The following is a 25,497-nucleotide window of genomic DNA, read 5'->3' as shown; positions in this document are numbered from 1 at the left end:
CTCAAGATTAGTGTTAGTCAATGAGGTGATTTAAAAGGAGAGATTTGGGTATGTTGGAGCTGGTTAGTCTAAAGACAAGAGGACAACTTAGGAGAATAAATAATAGTACAAGCTGTTGCAAGAAAGGTTCTGATTAGAAGTAAGGGAAACAGTTCTAATAGCAACAGGGGAAGGGGGGGTGGGGCTGGGGGGGGGTGAAGTGCTGGAAGATATTGCCTAACAATAGCTTGGAGCATCCATCAACAGATTAGACAAACATCTGCTAGGAATGACATGCTTATAACTGAGCCTGCCATGGTGTGGGAGGAGTGGAAATGGGTAACCTCTGGAATGATTCTGTGTTTCCGTTTATGATATTTTTCCTGCAGAACTCATTAAAAACAAGAATTGCAAGAAAAGCACTAGTGATTCCTGCCTCCTGCACACAATTTTACTGCAGTGCCTGTCTACCTCTACATGAGGTAGGAACAGCTTGGCAGTTTTTGATTTTATTTAGCAGGAAGGTTTTTTACTTCATTTGCTCTATTATTATTCGCATAGTGCAGAGAAGCTTCGGCCCAAGTCCATCATCAGGTAGCATGGTTTAATAGGTAGGTCACTGGGTACAGTCAGGCAACTGAAGTGTTTCTTGTTTTACCACACTGATTATTTTTGTAACCCATCTTAAATCCCTTTGGCTCTGTTTGGATTCTTTCCTGTGTTTTGTTCATGATATCTATTTGCCCTGTATGATTCAAGGTCCTGCTTCATGTGAGCTCTGGGAAGGAGGGATTACTACAGTCTGGGTGTTGTGGCACTTGGGGTTGTGGAGCTTGAACTTAACTGAGTCTTCAGTGTGTTACTGTAACACATGTAGCAAGCCACAGTAACAGACACTGAAGACCCAAGTCTTTTTGTTGCCTCCAGTGGAAGTTGTTGTATAAGGATCTGAGTGAAAAAAAAAAAAAAGATCTTAAAAGGATTTTCTTGGTTAGTATTCTCTTCAGTTATCTTTGCATCCTTGTACCATCAGATTCTGCCATTCTTATTTGCATGTTCAAGCTGTCATCTTACTCTGATTTGACATATCCCTGCTGTAGCATTTTGATACATGGAATGCATGAAATACACCTTTTATATGAGCATGAATTCCAATCTTCCTCAGACATCTGTGGTCAAAATCTGATATTTTCTGTCTAGTCATAGAGTTCAGAGGTCATGCTTATAACTTATCTAATAAAGTACAGTAGAGAATTGGCTGGTATAGGAAGTATATAGAGAACGGAACATTTTTAAAATTATATGTAGTTCATACACAACTATTGGGCTTGGAACAGAAATCATAACATGTCACATGTGAGAAATATTTATTTAGTTTTACTGTCATTTTATATCAGTATTTCTTTAAGTTTTACATAATATATCTTTTTTTTTCAGTGGGGAAAAAGTCAGACTCTAGCAAATGGTGAGACAGCTTAAAAATAATTGTAACTAGGAACTGGGCCATGATTAAAATTGTTCAGCTGTTTGTTTTATTGTTTGTTCCCAAAACCTTAAATGCACTCTATGAGAACAATAACAACAGTTAGCATGTAACTCCGTATGGGCCAATTCTTGCAGTCCTCACTCAGTCCTTTCTTACTCCAGAAAAGCTCCTTTTTAGAGTGCTTTGCAAAGAGTCAGGGTTGGAACTGTGTGTTCTAATTGTTTTGTAATATTAACATGGTAACTACCATGGAATAAGAAGAAAAAAGCAGAAAGAGAGAGAAATAGCTTGAAGTCTGCCTGTCTACTAGCATGTTTGTATTCAGAAAGAGTTTAGAAGAATGTAGACTGTGATGTCTCCTTTGACAATGTCTGTATCTCAACTTCACAGTGAGGATGATAATGATAGAAACTAGAAAAAAAAACAAAATGTAAAGATGATGGCTATTTGCTACAGTAAGCTATAAACTCATAAACAAGTTCATAAGTAAGAAATCATATTTACTCTGGATGACCTTAGCTGGTACACAGAATCATAGAATTGCTCAGGTTGGAAAAGACCTGCAGGGTCATTAAGTCCAACCTCAAACTAACTATACTACCCTAACTCTAACAAACCGTGTCACTGAGCATGGCATCCAGATGGTCTTTAAACACATTCAGGGATGGTGACTCAACCACCTCCCTGGGAGCCTATTCCAGTGTTTAAGAACCCTTTCTGTAAAGAAGTTTTTCCTGATAATACAACCTAAATCTCCCCTGGTGCAACTTGAAGCTATGTCACTTGTCATCAGTGAGAGGAGACCAAACATGGAAAATGTTAATTTTTTGAGGTGTTAATTTGCTGACCTTCTTGGTAGTATGGATCTCCAGATTGGTTTGATCTCCTTGGAAATACAAGTGCTTGGCACTTCTATTATTAAGAATGGACTTTCTTTGTATACATTTTCCTAAATGTTCATCTGTGTTTCCACTTCCAGGACAAGCTTCTAAGAATGGTGGTGAAACATAACAAATTGTAACCTTTTGTGACTGATTTCAGAGGTAATGAGCTACATTTGGTGTGGGATTTTCAAAACTCTATAGCTTATATACAGCTGCTAGAAGATGAGGTATTACATAAACTTGTGAAATCTACTCCCAGAGAGTTTATTTACAGTTAGCTACAGTGCATATTGATAGTGCATATTCACAATACCTTTTAACTATAAAACCTCTTAATATTTTGATTTCACTGAATTTTAGTTGGATTATCAAGTGTGCATGGAAGACTTAATTTAGGAAAGTCTACTGTAAGCATAATTTGAACCTTTTCTCTTGGGAGAATTATTGAAACCTCATGTTTTAGGATGAGTAAGGATCTGTTGATACATTAGGAACCTCATTTAAAGCCCATTCATGTCAATAGAAAATCTTCCTTTGCCTCACTGGGATGTGGACCAAGGACCATGCAAGAGTAACTGAACTAAGGATTCTGCTGACTGTAACATATAGTATATGCAGTACAGATCATAAAAAATAAAAACATTTGCTAAGAATTATTTTTGCTTTACTGATGTTTTAAGCAGTAACTTGATGTAGTATAGTGAAAAGGATATCAAATATTCTAGGTTTGAGTCATTAGAACCAGATGGTCCGTTAAAGGCTTTTGTCTAAACTAGAATTAGGAAAGTTTGTAAACTCTGGATAGTCTGAAAATATGCTCAAACTTGATATATCAGATGATATGCCCAGTTTTATAATGTGGAATTCTTTGGCTGTTTTCCTGACATCCTAGTAAGGTGTTATACAATTTAGGCAATTACAATAAAATTTTGGATGCTGCTGTCATTACTGTTCTGATTTGGAACTGGAAAAACAACAAAATTGCCCTAATTCAGTGAAGTGGAGAATATCACAGGGAAGAATTAATGAGGAAAATAATTTTTATTACTTAATATTGATTTATTGTATTTACGTCATGGGTCATATTTGTTTGTGTGGAAAAGGTCAGAAAACAACAACAAGAAAACCTGAATCCTTATGATCTTTATCCTGGAAAAATGATAAATATTTTCTCCTCAAAATACTAACAGTATTTGTAGTGGAATGACGGTATCTGACAGTGACCAGTCAGAACTGCAGAATACAATACTGAAATAGTATTGATCATCACAGAATGATACAGCAACTTAGCTGTTAAAATTAAATGTGTCACTACAGTCCTGTGGCAGTCCTTCTGCATCCTGGAAGGTATACTGCCTGTAGACACCTACTACTTTCCCTATTTACTTGTGTAGTCTGAAGTGTGGAGGGAGGAGGCAGTATCTATGATGGTAGGAATTCACACAAATTGTTGAGGAGATATAGAGGCAACCTGAAGTTTATTTCGCATTACTAATATAGGTTGTGTGAAGGACAACTGTCCACACAGAAGTCATATATATTTAAGATCAGAGATAACGTTTATTTTCTTCTTTCCTGACTTGTATAAATGCCAACAGAATCTGGTAATCTGAAATTGAATTAGAGTGTGTCAGGAGTCTTTGGGTGCTAATCTGAATGGTTTTGATGACATTTTTGTACAATATCTTGGGCATTAGGGGTGGGTTTTGTAAACTTTTTTTTCTCTGTGATTCCTACTAGTCCCTCTCAGGTGGGAACTTCTTCCTCTGGTGTATTAGTGGTTTCATTGTCCCCAAGTAAGCTGTCTGCATACAGCAAGCAGGCAAGCAGGATCAGATTTTCTCTGCAGGTACTTGTTGATTTCAATACAGAAACATGAACTTGCAAGTATACATCAAGCAGATTTCAGAGTGGCTCCTCACTGAATATGGGCTGGAATGAAATGGAAAGTCCCTTCAGAAAGTTAAACTACATTTTAAAGAAACCAACATTTAAAAACATAGTAATAAGTGAGCTACAGAAGGCAGCACAAGTGCTCAATTCAGCAGCATTGTGCCTCTGAAGAAGCCAAGGTTCAGTTATAAATTGTATATGCCACTTTTTAAAAATTTTTTTTTCCTGTCGAGATGCATAACCAAACACCTGGTAGATTTGCTAGACTGATTTTCTTTGAGTAGATGTATATATAGGTACATGTGCAAACACTTCTTATCATGCTAATTGTCTGCTAATGATTGTGAATTTGTATCAGTGATTTGCACAACTAAGTCAGGTGGGCACATATAGCCCTGCAAATATTGACAAGATAATATGTCCTTTCGTCTCCTGCAGTTTCACAGGAAGATGATGGATTAGGATTTTTTTGCTTTTAATGTTTCTTGGTTCAGGACCTTCCTTTGAACATTAAAGTCTAGTGAAACATGCTCCACAGACTTTGTCCATAACAACTGGCAATTTTCCTATGTTAAGGAGTTGAAGTGAAAACTTTTATTATGTCCACCTGCTCAACTAGGTTCTTCCAAGTTTAAAGATAAAATAAAAAATGAAATGATTGGTGTAAAGTCATGACATCCACAGTTTTCTGTGTAAAATCAGGTATTTCTTTTGTTTTGCTTTACTAAGTATTTATTAATTTGTCTGGGAGATACTTACATCTTAATGAGGCTTTTGAAAAACTTACCCTGTGTTTAAAGTTTCTAAGAGAATTTGAAGCAAGACAAACAATGTGGTTTTGGGTTTTGTTGTTAACATTTCTCAACTCTGTTCATGTAATAAAAAACAACATTTTCATTTGTATAATTTGGCCTTAGGGCACAGGAAGAGGTGTGGAATGAACAGTGGAGAATGCACTGGAAGTGTAGTGGAGCTTTGGATCAGAGAGACTGTCACAGAAGCTTGTGAATTTGGAGAAAGCCATGTGTCCATATGAAAAAAAAAAGTGAAAAGTATCTTGATTTGGATGGTTATAAGGCATTTTCTTAAACTGTGAGCAACAGTCTTCTCTCTACAACTCCATGAGGAGGGGAAGTGAAGGGAAGTGCTGGTTCTTCTCACTGGTAGCCAGTGACAGGACATGTGAGAACAGCACAAGGTTGCACAGTGGAGGTTTGAACTGGATAATAAGAAAAATCTCTTTAATATGACAGTGGTCAGAAGCTATCACAGGCTTCCTAGGGATGTTGATGCCTCATGCCTGTCGGTGTCCAAGAGAAATTTGAACTATTTTCGCCTGTCCTCTCCTCTCCGAAAATACCAACTCTTTGCAGCTCATATTACTATAAAAAAGAGATCTCAGAAAAAATAATTCAGTTTGGAACTGGCTATCAGTATTAATTTATATTAACACATACTTGAGTATTGCCCCACTAACTGAATGAAGTATACAGAGAAGTCATTGCAGAAAAACAATTAAAATATTTTTCTTTAGAGCTAATTTGTTGCTTTGCATTTTGCTCCAAGTACTTGGTGCCATTGATGCCAGAAGTAGGGATTTAGTTGTGATCCTGAGAACTTTAGAACCGAAAGATGAGTGCATTTTATTTGAAAATTAAAACCCAGCTTGTCCACACTAGCCCAGAACTGGCTGGATAATTTGGTGCAGAAATTCATTCTCTACTGGGCGACAAGGTGACAGCATCCTGTCATGTTCAGTAAGAGAATACTCTGAGTGCTAACTCAGGCATTGACCCTCTGCCTTGGAAGAAAAGCACAAAGAGGAGTTTTCATGGTAGGGCACTGGGAAGCTCAGTTCACATATTCAAGCCATAACTTCTAAGGGCAGAAGGGACCACAGTGAGTGCTGTCTGTCCCTGGCATAGCACAGAATTTTGAAGAATCATTACTGCTCCCCACATCTGTTATGTGATTCTGTAATAGCTCCTACTCAAATGCATATCCACAGACAGGATGGTTTTAACATGCATCGACAGCCAGCCAGACAGATGTTTTGAGGCACATAATATAATTATTGATATGAAAATCAAAACAAGGTATCTTATAAAAGCAGCCACTGTCAGATCGTTATGGATTAGATCATCAGTCTTGTTGCTTTAACAAACCCTGTATTCATTATCGTAGCTCAGGGCACTTTTTTCTTTGCCAGAATTGGCTATCCTCTTAATGAATATTACAAATCATAACCCAAATTATATGCCTTAAACTGTCTTCATTTTTTATTTGCAATGCTGTTCAGGGGCTTGATTTGTGTTACTGCAAAGCATCCCACTGATGGAGGAAAGGGAGACTGACATGCAATGAATGGGCTGCAGAATTCTGTGTGGACAAGCAGTAACTCAACCCTCTCATAGAGTCATCTCCATCTTGTGCTTGGACTTCACTGTGGACTCTGTCTCCTGTGAGCTCCCTCACAGAGAGTATAGTGCAGACTTTGACTGTGTTTTGATGAAGACTCAAAGTTTTATACCAAACAGATTTGACTGACTGCTAATGCTGTATCTCAGCTCTATTAAGCGTCAAAAATAGAAAGCTTGGGGGAAAGAAGTGAAAACATATTGAAATTTTTCTCCTGAGTGGTTTAGAAATTGGACTTTTTTTTTCTTTCTTTTCCCATTTCACCTCCAGATAATCATAGAATCATATAATGGTTTAGGTTGGAGGGGACATTTAAGATCTTCTAGTTACAACCCTCCTGCTATAGGCAGGGACACCTCCCTCTAGACCAGGTTGCATGAAGTCCCATCCAGCCTGGCTTTGAATGTTTCCGGGGAGGGGTCATCCACAGCCTCACTGAACAACCTGTTCCAGTGTCTTATCACCCTCACAGAAAAAAGTTTCTTCCTAATATCTAGTCTAAATCTACCCTCTTCCAGTTTAAAACCACTTCCCCATAATCCTGTCACTACCTGCCCTTATAAGACAGTCCCTCCCCAGCTTTCCTGTAGGCCCCTTTCAGGTACTGGAAAGCCACTATAAGGTCTCCTTGGAGCCTTCTCTTCTCCAGGCTGAAGAGCCACATCTCTCTCAGCTTCTCCACATAGTAATAGACATAAAAGACATAGTAATGTCTTTTCTCTTTTGAAAGACTGTGTATTAACTTTGGGTTAAAAACATTAGAAGAAAAAGAAAAATCAGAATAAAACCATTAAAAAAATCTGTTAAAAGATACTGAGAAAGAATGTTTCACTTTTTTCAATTGAAGAAATTTTCATTTTTCAATTGAAGTATATATATATCTTCTGCGTATTTGACCATAATTTAATATTAGTTGTCAACAGTTTCAATAAAAAAAAAGTTCCAGTGGAATTATTTTGATAGGGAACTTTTAAAGAACAATCTAATTAGACTAGAGTACAATTTTCAGTGCAGTAACATGCTGTAAACATGTAAGTACAGTGGCAGATGGGAGTAGTATATGGACACCTGTTAACATCTGTTTTCTGTGTATCATCTACTGTCCAAGCAAGACAAGCTAATTGTCATATTGACCTTAAACTAAATTCACTCATGAAATAAGATAAGAACTATGAGTCACAGTAATTGCTTGTAGCAAGCAAAGGACCAAGAACTCTTGGAGTTGTTCACCCTCAGGGCATGTTTTATAGTCCAGCTTCCTTAAACAGATATCTAGAGGAAGTTGGGAACTGTTAGCCTCTATGAAGTGGGGGAGATGTTGTGCAATGGGATACTCTTGCTGGCTGGTTCTTAAATGCGGGTGGGGTTTCTTGGTTTTTTTTTTTTTTTTTTTAATTGTTATGGATTGTTTGATGGGGAATTGTTTTTCCATTAGAAAAAGCAAAACAACTGCTTTCAGTGTAAAACGACCTTTTAGATTATGTGCGTGAACCACAAACAGAAAGAACATAATTAAATGCTCCATGGGCAAGCAGAGTGAGCTTGACTCACTGCTGTGTTACTCCAGTTCTGCACCAGATGAGTTCAACTGAAGAAAGATGGAGCTTTACCACCCATACTATCTGAAGGGAAGAGGTCTCATAATGCCCTTTTGCAGAATCCCTCCAGTTAGATCAGGAGATTCTGGTATCTTAATAAGCACTTCTGATTCACTATGGGGAGAGAACTCCTGTCCATGGGAATCCTTTTTAATGGCTATAGTGGCTGAATGTTATGAAGAATCAAGACTGCACAGAAAAGCTTGTCCCAGAGTACTGAGATGGAGGATGCATATGACGTGATATGTGTACCACATATATTACATGATGTATCCTGATGTGACTTAACATGTTTCAGGAATAATGTTCTGAAAATTAGACTAACCAAAAAGATCTGTGGAAGTTGCATTTCCTAGTTAGCAATGACCTTCATAATATCAGGGGGGCTTCAGCACTTTGTTTTACAGAAAATACTTGCATTTAAGTCAGTTCTAGGAAGTAGGCCTTCTAATGGGTAGTGGCTGACATAACACATATGTGACACTTATCCTTGTTAGGATGTTTTGAGGCTTTCCTTTGAGTAGCTCTCTACCACAGAAATAAATCATCTCCTCATGGAGAGCAGATGAACAACAACGTATGAAAAGAGGATTTATGGCTGTGGCAGCTTTTCTAAACGTCTTAGGTGTCCTGGACTATAGTTCTATAGTGCCTCCTAGAGGCACAGACTATAGGTACGAGGGCAGGAAGCTGAAGTATAGCTGATAGGTTGAGGCAATGCCAATTGCATGTTTACTTGTGTGTTGGCTGAATTCCTCTGCAGCTGTTGTGACTTGTGAGTGTTTGATTAATTTAATGCAATGGAAATGCTCAGTACTTGGCATATGAACCAATGTAGACTCTCTGTTAATAGGAGATAGTGATTTCTGGCTTGTCTTCTCCCAGTGTGGATGATACATTAATAGCCATGCCTTCACGGTGAAACAGGAATACTTGCTTTCTAGGAGATGGTGAATCCAGGTGAGAATTATGCAATTCCATGAAGGCAAATCAGAGAGGAGAGTACTGATTGTCAGACTTGGCTGCATTGTAAACACTTTAATCTTCAGTAAAGATAATGGCTTGCAAAACCCTAATTGTTGGCTGACTCCAGTAGACCATATTCCTGAAAGTAAAACAGATTACACACAGACCACATAATCCATGGCTATCCTTGCAATCTAGGGATAGGTGGTTGTTCCAAACTTTTTCACCTCTGTTGACACTGAGTTGACTTCCAGTTGGCTAGAGGGTAGAATAGAAAAGAATGCTAGATATGGATTTAATGTAGGATAGAAAAGGATGAGTTTGGACACTTATGCTGTCACTTGTTTTGGCACTTGGCATCCAGAGGGTATATTTCTGGATCCTGCAACCTACTATCTGTGATTTTCTGCATTCAAATTGGCTAAGAATGATAGTGTATGACCTGTTATAGCCTCATGAAGTGCTCTGCACTACTAATGTAGACCATTAAGCATTCCTGAGGTGGCGTTAAATCATGTCAGTGTGCTGCAAGGTTTTCAAACACTTTCTGAGAATTACCTTTTTCTGGATTAGAAATGCTTTCCTTTGGACACGCCTCTTCTGCTTGCAGCTTCTTCCTTTATTGCTTCCCATCTGTGGTCCTGTTGTCCATTTGCAGTCACATTGTTTCACTCTCCCTGTTCAGTGGTAGGTAGGACTACCAAAGAAGAAAATATTTCATGTGTCTCCCATCAGTCTTTACTGTCACATGTTTATTCTTTCTGAACAGACAGTAGTCATTTTGGATAATTCTACAACTCCTTTGGCCTTCTTCTGAGTTCATCATGCTATTTTGTCCATGCTACTTTTGGCTTCTTGTTCCAGCTGATGACTCCAGTTTCTGTGGCAGCTCCCAGCTCTTATCCTGTCATTAATTAGGGTCCTTGTATTAGGAGAAGGTGTTGTTTTCTTGTCTGTGAAAAAATCCAGAAAAAACATCTGGATCTTTATCTGACAACAATCAGAAGGAGAAATGGAAAGCAGAAAAAAAGTCAGTGTAATTGGATGGCTGAATGTGTAACGGGAATTCTGCCAGTACAAGACCATCAGAACCTGATTGATTATGGATGGTTTTTGTATTGAAAGTGTATTGAAAGTTTTTTTCTTTTTTTGCCTTGTCATCACTTCTCAATATTTGAAGTGAGAAGTGCAGTTTAACAATACAAGCCAGTAGTAAATGGTCTTGAGGTGTTAGAGCTTGGATAGTATAGGATTCTTTTTTCTTTTTCTTTTTTTTTTTTTTTTGAATAAGCAACAACAGCAACAAAACACATTTTATAGATTTATAGAGATTTGACCAGGAGTAGAAGGAGACAGGCTATTTAGAAAAAAGTACAGGAGCTCATACACACATTTTTTTGTGCCAAGATAGTTCCTGATGGCAAAGTTCTGAACCTGATGGATATTTTGTGAATGCATGGGCCTCCTTATTCTCAGCAAAGTCATCAGTTATCATTGAACCTGAAAGCATGACTAGACTGACCTTTGCATTGGCACCAAAGCAAATGAAGAAAGACACCAAAAACATTTCTGTTGATTGCAGCTGGTCAACATCCACTTCTTTACAGGGATTTGTGCAGGCAGACAGTGCTGTCTAGAAGATGGGAAACAAAGTTATGAACAAGATGGTGTGTGGCAAAAATGCAAATTTTATTTTATATTTGTGAGCAAAACCCAAGCAATATTGAGTATCTGTAGTGCATAAAAGCATTTTGTTTGTGAAACCAGATGGGTTTATAGCAGAAACAATTCTACCTCAGAGGATATTGAAAATGTGATCGGGCTGGGTACAGCAAAATCCCAAGCACATCTAAGTTTTGGGGTAACCTCAGGATTCCCTTGGAGTAACTTACTGCTCAATTTCATGTCAGGAAAAAAACAACAAACAACTAAACAATAAAATGAACTTTGCGGGTTTACATACAGTATCAAGCCTCATATTCCATCACTGTCCTGGTTTCAGCTTGGATAGAGTTAATTCTCTGGTATGGTGCTGTGTTTTGGATTTAGGATAAAAATAATGTTGATAACTTGCCAATGTTTAGCTGAACAGTACTTTCACCCAGCCAAGGACATTTGAGCTTCTCACACTGCCCTGCCAGTGAAGAGGCTGGGGGTGGGGTGAACAAGGAGCTGAGGGGGGGCAGAACCAGCTAACCAAACTGGCCAAAGGAGTATTCCATGTCATATGGCATCATGCTGAATTGGCTAGATTAGGGTGGGGTACTGCTCAGGGACTGGCTTGGCATCAGTCAGCAGGTGGTGAGCAATTGCATTATGCCTCATAAGTTTTGTATATTCTTTTATGATGATGATGATGACTATTATTGTTTTACCTTCCTTTTCTGTTCTATTAAACTGTCTTTATCTCTACCCATGAATGAGTTTTACCTTTTTCTGATTGTTTTCCCTATCCCTGTGGGGGAAAGTGAGTGAGTGGCTGTATGGTGCTGAGCTGCCTGCCAGATTAAACCACAACTACCACCGAGGCTGTTGGCATTTTAAAAAAGCTTTAGAGCTAGGAAGGAATAAAAGAGTCTCAAATAAGATACTGCACACTTAATTTATTTATGATTGCTGCCATGCACCTTCCTAAAGAATAATGGGACCTATTCATTTGTCTGTGTGACTAAGTGATAAAGTGTGTCTGTGATCTGCTGGTACAGACTTGTGCTTGTTACAGCTGGCCAAGAATAGAGGTTTTTTCTGTGTTAAACAAGATCATTGGTATCCAGGAAGATTTCACTGGAAGTTTTTCAGCACTGCAGGGATGGAGAGGTCCCTTGGAAGCTCTTCCTGCTGCTATGTAAGGGAAGCTGCAGAAAGATCTTTGCCATGTCCTTTTGTAACTCCCATAATCTGTAAACTTGTGTGGTCAAAGTATAGCTAACATGCTAGAGAGGGCTTGTGATCTTGTGACTGGACTAGTTGCAGTTTCACAGAAGAAAACTAGCTTTATCTCCCTAATCCTTTTGCTGGCAGGCAGGACTTGAAAAATGAAGTTGAGACACTGTACCTATTTATTGCTTAATTTTTTTCCCATAAATTCTAACCTTGTGGTTAAAAAACCCCCAAACATTCAGTAATTCTCAGATGTAAACAAGGAGAAAAATAATACTCCAGAAAGCAAGAGCTTGTAAGTATCCAAACCCTAAATATGTTAACACAGCTGTATATCATGTGACCCATCTCAGTTCTGACACAAAAATATGTAAAATGTTTGAAAATGTCCATAGTATTGTGATTTTTTTATGATCTCCAAGTGGAACAAGAATAATACAACGGTTAAAAATCCAAATGGAATGAATGAACAGTTGTGCTGAAATTACATAAACTACCCTTTTTCTTTGGTAATATTTAAAAACTTCTACTAAAGCCCTGCCATCATAATTCTGTGCAAGGTAGAGGCCCTGAACAAGAAGCATTATATCTTGGTATAGTAAATAACCTGATTACTCTTGCTTATAACTCTGATATCTTGTCTGTCTTTACCTGGTATATTCTGAGCGTAGTTCAGTGAGTGAATCTGTGAATCTGGTCAACGGCTGAAGTCTTGTATTGGCAGGTGTAAGCTCTGGCCCTGGCTGTAGCTGATTACCTGCACTAGGCAAAGCAGAGGTGAGAGTACCAGTTGCACTCAAACAATTTAGGAATCCAAATTCATCCTCAAGAAGCTGATCAGTAAATCTTGAATGCATAAAGTGAAGAGAAAGGTTCACTGAAATTCACAAAAATATGACAGAAGAAGAAAAGTGATTAAAAACATATAAGTGGAATTTATTCAGTCGTAAATGTTATCTGTGTGCCAGGTCTTCTTTCAAAGCTATAGGATTTTTTTTTTCCCACATAGTTATTGTTTAGTAATAAATCTGAAAAGCTTCTACAAATATCTACTTGGCTCAAAGCAATAGATGTTATGAAGGCTTCAACTATAATGACAAGTGCAGGATGTTGTCAGTTGATCTTGGACAAAAAAGAAATTGAAGTGTCTTCAGTAACACTTTAAATACAATTTTAATTCTAAGCAATTTGAAAATTAGTGTAGTTGCACTTCGTAATTTCAAGAAAAAATAATACCATTTTCACCTTTTCTTTTTCTTTTCTTCATTTTTTTCTTTCTCATCTCCACTACTTGCTCTCTAGGTTAATTTTATATATTTTTTTAATCTTAAAATGCATTTAGAAATATATCTACACTGATTAAATTAGGATGTATATATTTGGGGCAGGGACTGCCTTGAGTCATCCAGTTGCTCAGCACATGTGAGTGACTGATATTACCTGACAGTGTAACAAAGTACTTCTATGTCACATTAGAAATCATTACTTCTGATAAGTAGATTTACAATATGTTTTCCTACTGCTCTTACTGTCATTATGGCACCTCTGTAGATGTACGATACTTGCAAAATGAAAGGGCCTTTCCTTCACAAACCTTTATGAATTCAGACACTTGAAACTATATTTCGGCTAGTCCTGCAGCAACTTTATGCATCTAAGTGGCAGTGTGCAGAAAAAGGCATGCAATGTGGAAGTGAAGGGGAATGGCCTGAAGGCTGCTGTGAGATTTTCTCCAGGACTCTTCTGTTAGTCAGACAGGTGGTCTCCACAGCAGAGGTCCACTGAAGCTTCACACATAGAATCTTTTTTAAGAGTGCATACTGCTGTGAGTATATTTGTGATAGTATCTAATAACTTGCATCTAGATGTTAGGTATTGCTGTTTGAAGAAGTTTTCTGTTGCAAAGAAGTACATCATGTACTGACTAGGACAGTGAGAGAAAAATATGCAAAAAAATGTCAAAATATGTCAAAAAAAAAAAAGTCATTTCTGGCATTAAGCAAATTATTTGGCACAATTCAATCCTTATTACCAGAAAATTTCATCTAAGAGTGCTGCTGGTGATAGGAAGGAGGCAAAACTCAGCAGGGTGTGTTACTCTTCTACCTCCTCTCTTGATGATTAAGTTGTTAATTTGCAGTGGTGGAGACTAAGGTTTAATTATGTCCTCTACTCCAAAGATCTAGATCCTGCTATCCTGTCTCTCAGAACAGTCCATGAGCAATTAGTGGCATGAAGACTACCACAATGTGCTCTCAGTTGTTCCTCTTCACAATTTTTCACTTCCAAGGAACAGTTTCATACCTTCTCTGCTATGTGACTTTACCAGGCTTTAAAGATGTTCTTAGGCTTGATGGTGGCCCCTTAAGCACTTAAACATGCAAAGTGAATCAGTTTGAGCTCCTCAAAACCCCCCAGTACCTAGACACTTAAGCAAAGTTGGGTCAGAGTTCAAGCTAGTGCTCTGTCTGATGAGGATAGGAGTCTGAATGTGGATCCCTAATTCCTTAGGTGAATGTCCTAGCAATTATTCTTCAGATCACTACAAAATGGAACAGGTCAAATAAGCCACATCATGCAAAGTATGTCAGAAATAGTTGAAAGTCACTGAGAATACAGTGAGAATGATTCTCTTATCTTGTGTTAATGGTAGTCACTTGGGAAGGTGGAGCAAACCCTATTACATTTTACATGGCATGGAATAAACTTTCTCAGTAAAACATAGGAACAAATTGTATATTATGTCAAGAACAATCCTTTTGCAACCGTTATTTACAAGTTCCCCTGAATTTTCTTACCTTTTTTGTTTGAATTTGCCAAATGTTTACGTTTTCCAAAAATGTTTCCTCTTGAGACACATGGAACATTTCACATTGAAGGAAATATAGTGGTCTGGGTGGAGATGGTATTGATTGTCATGTGGAAACTTGGAAAAATTGTGAATTTGGTTCAGTTTGAACCAACATTCTTTTTCAAACGTTTGGCTTGGCCAAACTGAAAAACTAGTTATCTTCACAGATCTAAACCCTCCTTTGCAGTTGGACCCTGATTTTACAAAGAAAATCATAGTATAGTCGCTGGAGCTGTTCATCTATGGCACAGTGGCATGAAATGGAAGCCCCACTAGAATGTAGTGGTGTCTGAAGATTTTAGAAATGCTGGAGTTCTGAAGAGGGATTAAATGATGGCATTCACAGTATGCGTACTACTGGTCTTTACAAAGGCACTACTGTTTTCATGGATTCCCTGTCAGTTACTTGCCAAAAAGATACCTCTGATGCACGTCTTTATGGGAAATATGAAAAAGAGGAGAGTTCTTGACTTGTTTGCATTGTTAGCTTGGAACGGATACATTCCTTTCTCTAACTTTTTTCATTTCATGATGTAATGAGAACATTTTAAACCAGGACAAACAAACAGCAAGTGCCAAGCTTTTTCCTAAAAGCTCCTTATGATCAAACATACCCATCCATGCTTTTGAATACCTCATAATTAAACATGCCTAAATGGAGACTTAATTTGAACATGTAAATTAATCACATGTTATAACAATTGAAATTCATAACCGAACATCCATTAGCAGACAACGCTGTTCCTCATTCTTTTGTCTGCATGTTTATAGTAATCATGCAATAGGATTTATGGTGCATATCACCCTTTGAAAATTAATTCTGAATCAACATAGGAGATGTGTTCCCATTTCTATTGTATAGCTTTGCTCTAAAAATGCAAATAATTGCAAATTAAGCCCCAGATGTCTAAAGAGCAGCAGGAGTAACCATTTATTTGATGTATGATGCACAACATGTCATTTCTGTGTCACTCCTCAATGGGTTAAATGAGTTTCATCGTTTGGATGTTTTAGGAAAATAATAAACAATGTAGCTCATTCAAAAAACAGCTGCGTTTTTTTTTTTCTTTTCTTTAAAAACAAAAACAAAAAAAGAAGAAGACAAAGTTATTTAAAATTTGTTTTCAGTTGCCTGCTAAGAAAATAAGTTTACATAAAAGAAACCTCATTTCCTTATGAAAAATTGTGAATTTACCTTCTGAAGCAATTTAGTAAAAGCCAAAATTTTTCTGTGCATTTAGCAACTACTGAATTGCTGTGGTGGGCTATATTAAGTATAGATGGATGAGAATTAGGTCAGTGGAGAAAACACAAGCTGCACCCTTCAGAGCTAAACCTGCACACACATTACCTTAAAGATGCTTACATAATGAATGTCTGTGTTTGCTTGTGTATTTCAGTGTATGTTTATGACAGACCATGAAGCTATCCCCAACAGGCATTTGAGAAAGACAAATCCCCAGCATATTTGCATGTCCATTAAACAACAATAGCACTTCTATCAATAAGAAATGAATTTATTTGCTTGACTCCCTTGGGCTCAGATTTCACTGTAGGGCCCAGTCTTCAAGTGGAGTTTGGTCAGTATAGGCTCTTCATTAACTTTACTAGGTGTTAGATCAGGCCTTGATATTCTTCTCCATCCGCTAGTGTTTACTCAGGTGACAACACTGCATTTAGTTTTCTCGCCTATGCAGCAGGAGTTCTTTGCAACTGAAACCCTGTGCTGCCCTTATGGTTTAAACTCAGCTTTGTGCTCAATGTCCTGCTTCCTAATGTGCTACACAGCTGTCCTGTGCTCTTGGCTTCATGCCATCTTCATGTTACTCCTCCCAGTAGGTCAACCGTTTTCACTCTGCTGTTCTGTTAATGCCTTTTATAGAACCACCTTTTTATAGTGCTACTTGCAGGAAATGCTTTTCCTGCAATGTGTCTGGATCATTTACAGCCTAAAATGTTACCATATGCAGCTTAAGCCTAAAGGACCTTATCTTGCCCTAGTCTGTATAGTAGCATCATACAGTCAGACAACACATTGACTTGCGAGGAATTTTTTTTTTTTTTTAAAGAAAGGGCTCTCATCCTCTTCTACTTAAATACCTAAATCTGATGAGAAACACTTGGAACACATACATGAGAACTTGGACTGTTCAGTTATTAACCTGGAGCCTAGATAATGAGGGAGAGCTATACTGGGACAGAGTACTAAGTGTGAAGACAGGAAAGTGTAAAAATGCAGCAAAATGGCTTTGTGATAATTAGTGGAAAGGAGGTCACAGCCTGTCTTTCTGTCCAACACAAGCCTCTTATTTATTATTGTGGCATGACAGCATATGGCTCTGAGTTTTTAGTGGACTACTACCATTTCTCAGTTGTTTTTGCTTTCTCTTTTCTCACAGTAAGATGTGACTTAAATTCCTAAACTCAAAACCCCCAAAAATTCAACCCACAAGCCCCAGTGGTATTTGAAGTTTATGTATTCTTTAACCAAAGGCCTTTGCATAACCAGATACTGGTACATTCTTTAGTGAAATTCTTGAAGCTTTGGGCTTAACCACTGCTTCTTTCAGTGAGGTGCTTGAAAACACGTCAACTATGTAGCTGTACTGGAGGGCTGTGTGGATGAGGTATGTCCTTTTTCTCAAATTGACTAATGTCAAGGTCCAGACTGAGGCAGGTTCTTGGCTCCAGCTTGAACAGTCCCATGGTGATGTCAGAATTTTGGTGTTTATATTTAAACATTTTTTGTTATTATCATTATTACAGAGAAAAGCTGCAGATTTGGCATGCATTAATCTCTTATAGAGGTATCTGCTGGAGTAAGCAGAGAACTTCGTGAATTTGTATAAGTTATTAATTCTGAAGTCTTTACGTAGCCTGCAGCAGTGGACTTGGGTGTAGACAGGAGAAATTCACCAAACTGGGCAAAGAGACTTGGTTTCTGAAAGAACAGAAAGAAACAATACAGCAACATCTTTGCTGGAAGGAGAGATCTAATAGTGCTTAAATAGACTTGAGAGAGACAGAAACTCACAAAGGGCTTACAAGGCTGGAATTAAACAAAACTAAGTGGGATTCAAAAATGTACTTAGAACAAAAAAAAAAAAAATCCTGAAAAGGAAAAGACAGTCTCCCTTTCCATGCAAAATCAAAAAGGAACACTATTAAAATGTTCTTAAAGTATTCAGTTTCTTTTAACAACACTTAGGATACACTGGGCAGTCCAACATGATCCTGTGTGTATTGGCAAAGCATAGTAGCCTTTTGGATACAAAAACTTCATCTAAGTGTGTTTCAGATCCATGTGTGATAAACTTCATTTGTTAAATATGGGAGGTTTATCTACTCTTTAAAACACCAGTTGTGTTTCACTTAGTGAACCAAAATAATATAATGGCATTAGGCTTCTTGGCTCTTAGCTGACTTCTCCATTTTTCTCTAAAGTGTGGTGTTAATGAGTAATTTCAGTGTAAGGACCCTTTTGCTGAAATATTTTTCAAAAACTCTGATTGCTTTTCTTCTAAATTCTCTGTGTAATCTTCATTGCCTTTCAGTTTACTGTGGGAGACTGGTTGAGAGCACCTTGAAATAAAATCCAAGGCTGTGCCTTTTTTCCTCTATATTTTCGATAGGATTCTTGTTCAGATATCATGAGTGGGAACATGATCAAGAAGCATAGAGCCAGAGTCTAGAGCAAGTTAATCTGACAGTGCTGTTCTGGGCACTGGTTTCCTTCGTGGCCTTAGGCAGAACACGTGACCTTTCCACCTCAGTGTTCTTTTCATTAATATAGGGTGATGAAAATAATTTAATTCCTATCATCTGACACAACATATTTGCTACAGACAGAGGAAATGGTATGGAAATAGCCTTTCTGAGGATTGTTGAAAATCAGAGCATATCCATCACATATCATTGAATTATTTCAATTTTATTTATTTATCTATTTTTAATGAAGGAACTCAGTTCTTAATTGAAAAGGCCGAAACATTTAAAGGTTGAATTTGTCGTTTGGAGAGTATTCTGAATTTCAAGAAAACTACCCCCCCACTGTTTCATTATGAGAAATATTCTAAAGGCTTTCCAAAAGTTTTGTCTTTATGCAGAACCACAGTCTGTTTATTTCTTCATGCCAAAGATGAGGTTTGGCAGAGGATTTATCCCATACCCTTGCCAACAGCTCTCCTAAGAGCACACTCAGTTAGTTTATATTACTACTTTTGAAAAAGGAAACATTAAAGAAACTGTATTTTTAATACAGTATAAAGGTCCTCTGAAGGCTGAAAATGCCTCCCTCTGGCCCCACCTCCCTGCAAAGGGCTAGGGGAAGTGAGGGAAAAAGGAGTCCTACAGTCAAAAGAACTGCCTCTGTGTGAGGCCTGAGAGCTAGGACAGCTTCGCGCTAACCCTCATTTTCCTGCAGGCTCTGGTTTTCAAAAATTCTTTCTAAGTCTAGTTGCTCAAGTTGAGACAACCGTGTCTTCATTTTCAGCAAGTCTGGCACTCTCAACACCTGCTGATTATACTGTGACTGTTTAAGGGAAGGATTTAGAATGCCTCCTGCCAGTCTCTCATCCTACTGCAAGTGCACTTGGTAGATAGAGAGGGGAGGACCCAGTGCCTTGATCTGTCCATCTGTCAACTCTTTGACCTTCTGAACACAACTGCATCCCGTCTGCAGCATCTCTGAATGGTCGTGAAGTCTGTAGTTGTTATGTCCACCTTCCATTTTCTTGCTCTTAAAGTAGTGTAAGCTCTAGCTGGTGTCTGGAACACTGGCCCTATCTCACATACACTGAGTGACATGACAGCTACATTGGCTAACTTTTGACTTAATATGACATTGTTCTTCCTGCATACTGGGGATAGTGAGACTTGAAGCATCTTCCTAAATATTCAGTGGAAATAACTGCTGTTGACTACACTGTTTCATTTCAGCACAGAGGGTCTTTTTAACACTTCTAAATCTTCAATTCTGAGATAATATATAGTCAAAACATAGAAGGCCACGGAAATGCCTGATTCTGTAGCTATGTTATGCACAGTGAGAGAGCATTTCAGGTGATTGTAAAAAGACTTGTGTATTGTAAATGTGGGGAAAAAATGTATATACACATCCATCCATCTGAACTCAGATGGTATTTTTAGAAACCAAATATAAATGTCATAGCCCTCTTCCAGCTGAATATTTATCTTCTCCAGAAGTTATCATGTAAGTCCATTTGTTATCTTTAGTCATGGGTCAATTGTGCATGTGCTAGGGCTGGTCAGCTATCAAAGAGAAAGCTAAAGCATGGAAAGTGCTAATTTTCATCTGAGTTCCCAAAACTAAAATGGTAGCATTTGATTTTCAAAATTTTCTTTTCTTTTCTTTATTAAACTGCCACATCCAGAATTTCCTGTTCAACCACAATACTTTTTCCTCCTAGGGGCCAAATCAAAGAATTTCTTTTAGGTAGCTAAAATGTTACCAAAATGTTAGGGATCTTCATGCAAAATCTGCAGAATCTGGTACGTGCTAATATGTTGTAATAAGATTTGAGTAACCAGTGTTGCATTGTTAAGATCCTTCTTTTCTTCTGTAAGTGTATCTGTCTTAGAGATCTGTCAGAGTTGCACCAGTGTGGGCCAAGCTACATGGTTGGGGACCTTAAGGCTCTGCAGAGAGAGTTATCATTTGAGATTCAAAGCATTTCTATGATGATATGAAAATAAAACTATGCTACAAGTTCTTCAAGTATTCCACAAGGGAGTTTTTTTATAATCTGCAATTATTTTTCATACTGGTAGAATAAACATGGAAAGCTTCAGTATGTAGATCCTCCTGTAACTGGTCACTACTTTGCACTGATACTCACATGGCAATCCTTGAAGAACTTGATCCCTTTTTATGCTGTAAATAGATATTTTGTTTAGTTAACCTACTGAAAGATCTGAAAGGGAATCAATATGTTCTGTAAACTCAAGAGAAGGGATTGTTTGAATTTCTCGCTTCCTTCACATTACAGAGCAAAAGTTTCAATCTGTCACATCTGCATCAAGCCCAAATCCTTTTAAGTTTCATTGAAGTGTTACCTGCAAATGTAAACTTGTAAGCACAATCTCTTTTCCACTCTTTATTTGGAAAACTGTGATTCCCTGAGCTTGGAATGAATAAAGTCCCATTTTGAATAAGGTCTCATTTCCTATGATATTGGGCTGTCTACTTTTCTAACAAGGCTCAAGCTCCAATTGGAGCTTTTCCAATGGCTAGGAAATTTCTAACTGTTCAGTACTGTGGATTCCCTGAAAGCCTAGTAGCATATGTTTACACTGAAGCCTTTCCTTATTAGAAGCAGTATTAAGGTCATTCTATATATCAATACAACTATTTTCCTGCCTCCTGCTAGTAATATAATTATGTTTGAGGTGTCTGCTTTTATCAGATATGGTTGAAATTTGTGATTGTGTCAAAAGTTATTGAAGAGGTAGTAGGCATATGATGAGTCATGCAGACAAAACTCAACTGTAAGATTTGTTTCCCTGGGATATCTGGCACCTGTATTGCCAGAGATATCTGAACGTCTGTGGATTTTCATTGTCCTATTTCTACTGTTTCTTAGAGAAGGAGAGATAGGAGAGTTTCATTGGATGTAAAACAGCATTCCCATAGGATATCGGTTATGACCAATGGAATAAATTTCATGCTGATGTTCTGCCCATTTCTGGGATTGTTTTTCATCGTGGTGGTCCTTGAAAAATATATTTATACATACAACTGTCCTGCTGGACTGGAAATAAGAGTAAATTGTTTCATTTTTGTCATGTTTCCAAGGTCCTTTGTCATGTCAACGGCCAATAGGCAGGATACAAGTGAGATATCAAGGCTCTTTTTACCTTCATTTCTGTGTCTGTTTGCTGTATTTAAAGATGCTCCTTGATTTTATTACAATAATACTTTTCATTTATAAATTTGGACCTCCTCTGATGTGAGCCCCAAGCATTTCCATTTCTAAGTGCAAAAAAGTTAATCCCTGTGTAATTAAAAGTGGTGCCAGTTTCTAACCACACTGCCTTACCTACCCTAGTCCTTTGGAAATGTTTTACGTGCAACAACTTTATATACTAAACAAGTTTGTTTAATAAAAATGTTGTTACGATAACTATAAACAACATATTTTTGACATGACTAATGTTTTCATGAAGTTGCTTTCATTTTCACAGGTCACTGCTTCCTTTTCCAGCCTCACAAACAGTTTTCTCAATCATCTGGGTGCCTCAGTGCTTGGATCTGTGTCCTATGATTTGATCTTCTTTTCAGAGTGTTCTCTCATTTGTCTCTGTCCATGTGTTGTTTTTCTGACACTTCTTTTTTTCTAGTGGCACTTTATAACAAATTTTCTCTATGATGAACTGTTAAAAGAAGTGAGATATCCAGAAAAAAAGTGGAAAAAAAAAAAAAAAAAGAAGCAACTGACCAATAATCTGCATAGAAAGTAAGTATTCTTATGTAATATGTGTGTACGTGTTGCCATCTTATAAAATTACATTAATGTTTTTCTGTACAACATAGGGCACATTTTGTAAATGAGCTTAAACAGTATCAAATTGTAATTATTCATGAATAGTCTCTCTTTTATTGTTAATTATATGCATCATGCTAAGCGAGTCTGATATACTGATTATGAGAATTAAGTTCATCTGAGGTAACAGAGTTTATTCCTTTCTCAGCCATCCAGCCTGGATCTCAGCTGCAAAGTAAGTACCTCTACCACATCTTGTTACCAAAATAGCAACCTTCTTAATCCTTTGCTGTGAAGAACAAAGGTTCTATTCAGTCTTTGGAGCAGAAATAGGATCTTATTAATGCACTGGCAACTAAAGTGTTGTTATTTTTGCTAGAAAAGGGCGAAACAGGAATTTGCTGATATGTGTTAGATTAAGGGCTGTTATTATTTTGAGATTATTTGGATTGTTGGTTGGGTCTTTCCACTGGAGTTGAAAATCTACAAAATACCTTTTGATTTAGCATTCTGGGTGAGTTCGGGGGCTGCTTCTTCAGCTCCAGTTTTTTTTGTACCTGTTCTGAAATAACTAAGGGTGTCAATTAAATGGTGTATTGCTTACTGTGTGTGTGGTAGAATTAGGAGGAAAGTTCTGTTGCTCTTGCCAGGAGTACTGGTCTTCCTGGGCCCCATCCACTCATCAGCTAGTAGATCAGAGTTTACGCACAAGGCAACAGTGAAGTGCCTGTTGTTCAGCCTTTGAGGATCAGAGGAAATCTGCGCATTAGCTGAGTGCGTTTGTTTGAAGAATTTACAACTTATGTATGAATTTCCATTTTGAAGTATTAGATGTCTGATGGTGTTTTATGGATTCTCTTCTTTCCTTTGAAAGATTTGCAATCGTGTAGTGTTGGGCTGCAATGGACTACGGAATTTGGGATCCCTCTGGAGTAGGCTCTCTATGCCTCTGGCAGCTCTTCAGGATGAAGGGATAAAGGTGAAATTAGGATTGCAGAGAAGAGCCAGAGGAATTCCTCTTGGTGAATTAAATGTTATTGAGCTTGAGGACCTGAAAGACGGTGAGGGAAGGATCTGGGTGAGCTCCCACGTTGGTATGAATGATTGGCATAGAAGGTATTGCTTAAGGCAAGAATAAATGCAGTGTAACAGATCCATTGAGACCAGCAAACTGATTCTGGGAATGACTGGTGCTTGATAATTTTTAGTGATAGGCAAATGCCACACTCCCATATACGTGTGGTCTATTGTGCAATTCTGTGTGGGTGTGGATCTTTGCAGGTTATTGGCCTATGCTCTTTGGCACAAAATGTGTTTGCATAAGTCTTAGCATGTAGAACTTTGGGTGTTTATCTCCATGTGTATGTGAAAGATTCAAGGTTAAACAGGGAAGAACTGTCCCAGAAGCTGAGGTCAGCAGAAGTTTTCTGGCTAACTGTTCCCAGGCCTGAATACTAGACCAGTAAGGTGGCAGTGTTAGTGAAGCTTGGTTTGCTGCTTCTTTTCCTTATGGTTAGGATAAATTTTATGTTTGGCCTCCAGGAGATTGGATAAAGATATGTGTTGGAGTTAGGCCGAGACTTGTGGCTTGACTGTGTGGACTTTTATTTCTAAGATGGATTACATTTCTAGACTTTGTTTAAGGCAATTCTGTGTTGTATTAATTGCTATTTTATCCTGAGTTGTGTTCACAAGGTCCCAGAGAGTCTGCCGAATTGGATGGGCTGATGCAGGCTCTATCTAAAGTAAACTGGAAATTGAAAAATCAAATTTAGGTGACTTAGTGTGCAAAGTTATGCAAAAGTGGGAATGCATGTGGAAGCTGCAGTCATGATGGAAGGTTCAAAATAATATGTTTCCAGGTTGGTGTTGCCTGAAGTGTTTGTAAGTCTAGAGAAATTATCTCTATGATTTTAAAATATGGATACTAGAAAAACAGCAGATACTAATGTGAATACTAAGAAATATGGATGAATGTATTACTGGAAAACCAATGGTAGCTTTCTAAGCTTCTTTGTTAAATGAATGGCCTGCTAGGATACAAAAAGATGAATGATAACTTCAATGAAGTTATATTGTGACAGAGGGAACTTTTTTTCCATGATTTGTGTGGAGGAAAAAATAGAAGATAATAGAAAACTTGTTTGAAAGGGTGGGGGAAGCTCTTGTTTTGTATGAATTTTCTATCTTACAGTTAACTCCTAGTGCAAGCTGAGATCCAAAGCACTATAGATTTTCAAGTTGGTAGTTTCCACTTAATATAATATATTAAAGTAGCTAGCCACTGGATAGAGATGGCAGACAAACTTCCTACTAGGTGTTTTGCTATAATATTTAGGGGTGAGAAAGTAGATAAAGGTCTAGAAAAATAACAAGAGAAAAATAACAAGGTCTAGAAAAATAACAAGAAATAACAAGAGAAACTGCACAAGAAATAGAGGAAGTAGACAAGTTTCAGGAATAAAATTTTTTAATTCTCACTTGTTCTTTTTGCTCTAGAAAAATAGAGCAATATGGGCATTGTAGAAAATGTATCTATATCAAAGAATTTGGTATTTTCCTCTAGGACTGAGACAGCTGTAGGAAATACCATGCTTCAGCTGGCTGCCATGACTCTAACCAGAGGGCTTTCGGGCTGCAATACAGAATTTAAATCATCAGCTCAGGAGTATTTTGTGAGGTCCTGGTTTTCCTTGGGGATCTAGAGAAGCACTTGTTATCCTACAGAGTCTGGGAGGAGGTTAGGAAATATTAGCAAGAGGAGTTTTGTTTGGCACATGTTGCTTTCATTTTTCATGTGGAGGCAAATCCTGAAGGAACTAATGTCTCTGAGCAGAAGGACACTTGGCCTTCTAAGTGGAACAGGACTTGGGATGAAGCTGGAGAAGTGTCAGTGAGGAAGAGCTTTGGTACACAAAGTAAGGAGTGATCATATCAAGAAAGCAAAGCAGGCTACTATACTCTTACTTGCTCCAAAAAAGTACCGAGCAAGGCTAGCCTTTTAGTGGACTGTGAGAATATTACACAAGATTCATCCCTG

The 25,497-nt window shown here is 37.8% G+C and overlaps 1 non-coding gene across 7 annotated transcripts in view; it reads left to right on the top strand.

The window, feature by feature from the left end:
• Nucleotides 1–25,497, top strand: part of LOC112532525 — a 243,058-nt gene that overhangs the window by 67,318 nt on the left and 150,243 nt on the right. For 2 of the 7 annotated variants that reach the window (XR_006939490.1, XR_006939486.1), the window contains 4 exons: nucleotides 369–461; nucleotides 2,445–2,508; nucleotides 22,159–22,430; nucleotides 22,666–22,692. This is a non-coding gene — a transcript (uncharacterized LOC112532525). The remainder of the gene's footprint in view (nucleotides 1–368; nucleotides 462–2,444; nucleotides 2,509–22,158; nucleotides 22,431–22,665; nucleotides 22,693–25,497) is intronic. The other 5 variants (XR_003075402.3, XR_006939487.1, XR_006939489.1 and 2 more) reach the window with 4 other exon arrangements.

This window comes from Gallus gallus, chromosome 5 (genome assembly GCF_016699485.2).
Source record: "Gallus gallus isolate bGalGal1 chromosome 5, bGalGal1.mat.broiler.GRCg7b, whole genome shotgun sequence".
Taxonomy (NCBI): Eukaryota; Metazoa; Chordata; class Aves; order Galliformes; family Phasianidae; genus Gallus; species Gallus gallus.
This window is presented reverse-complemented; position numbering and strand designations above follow the sequence as displayed.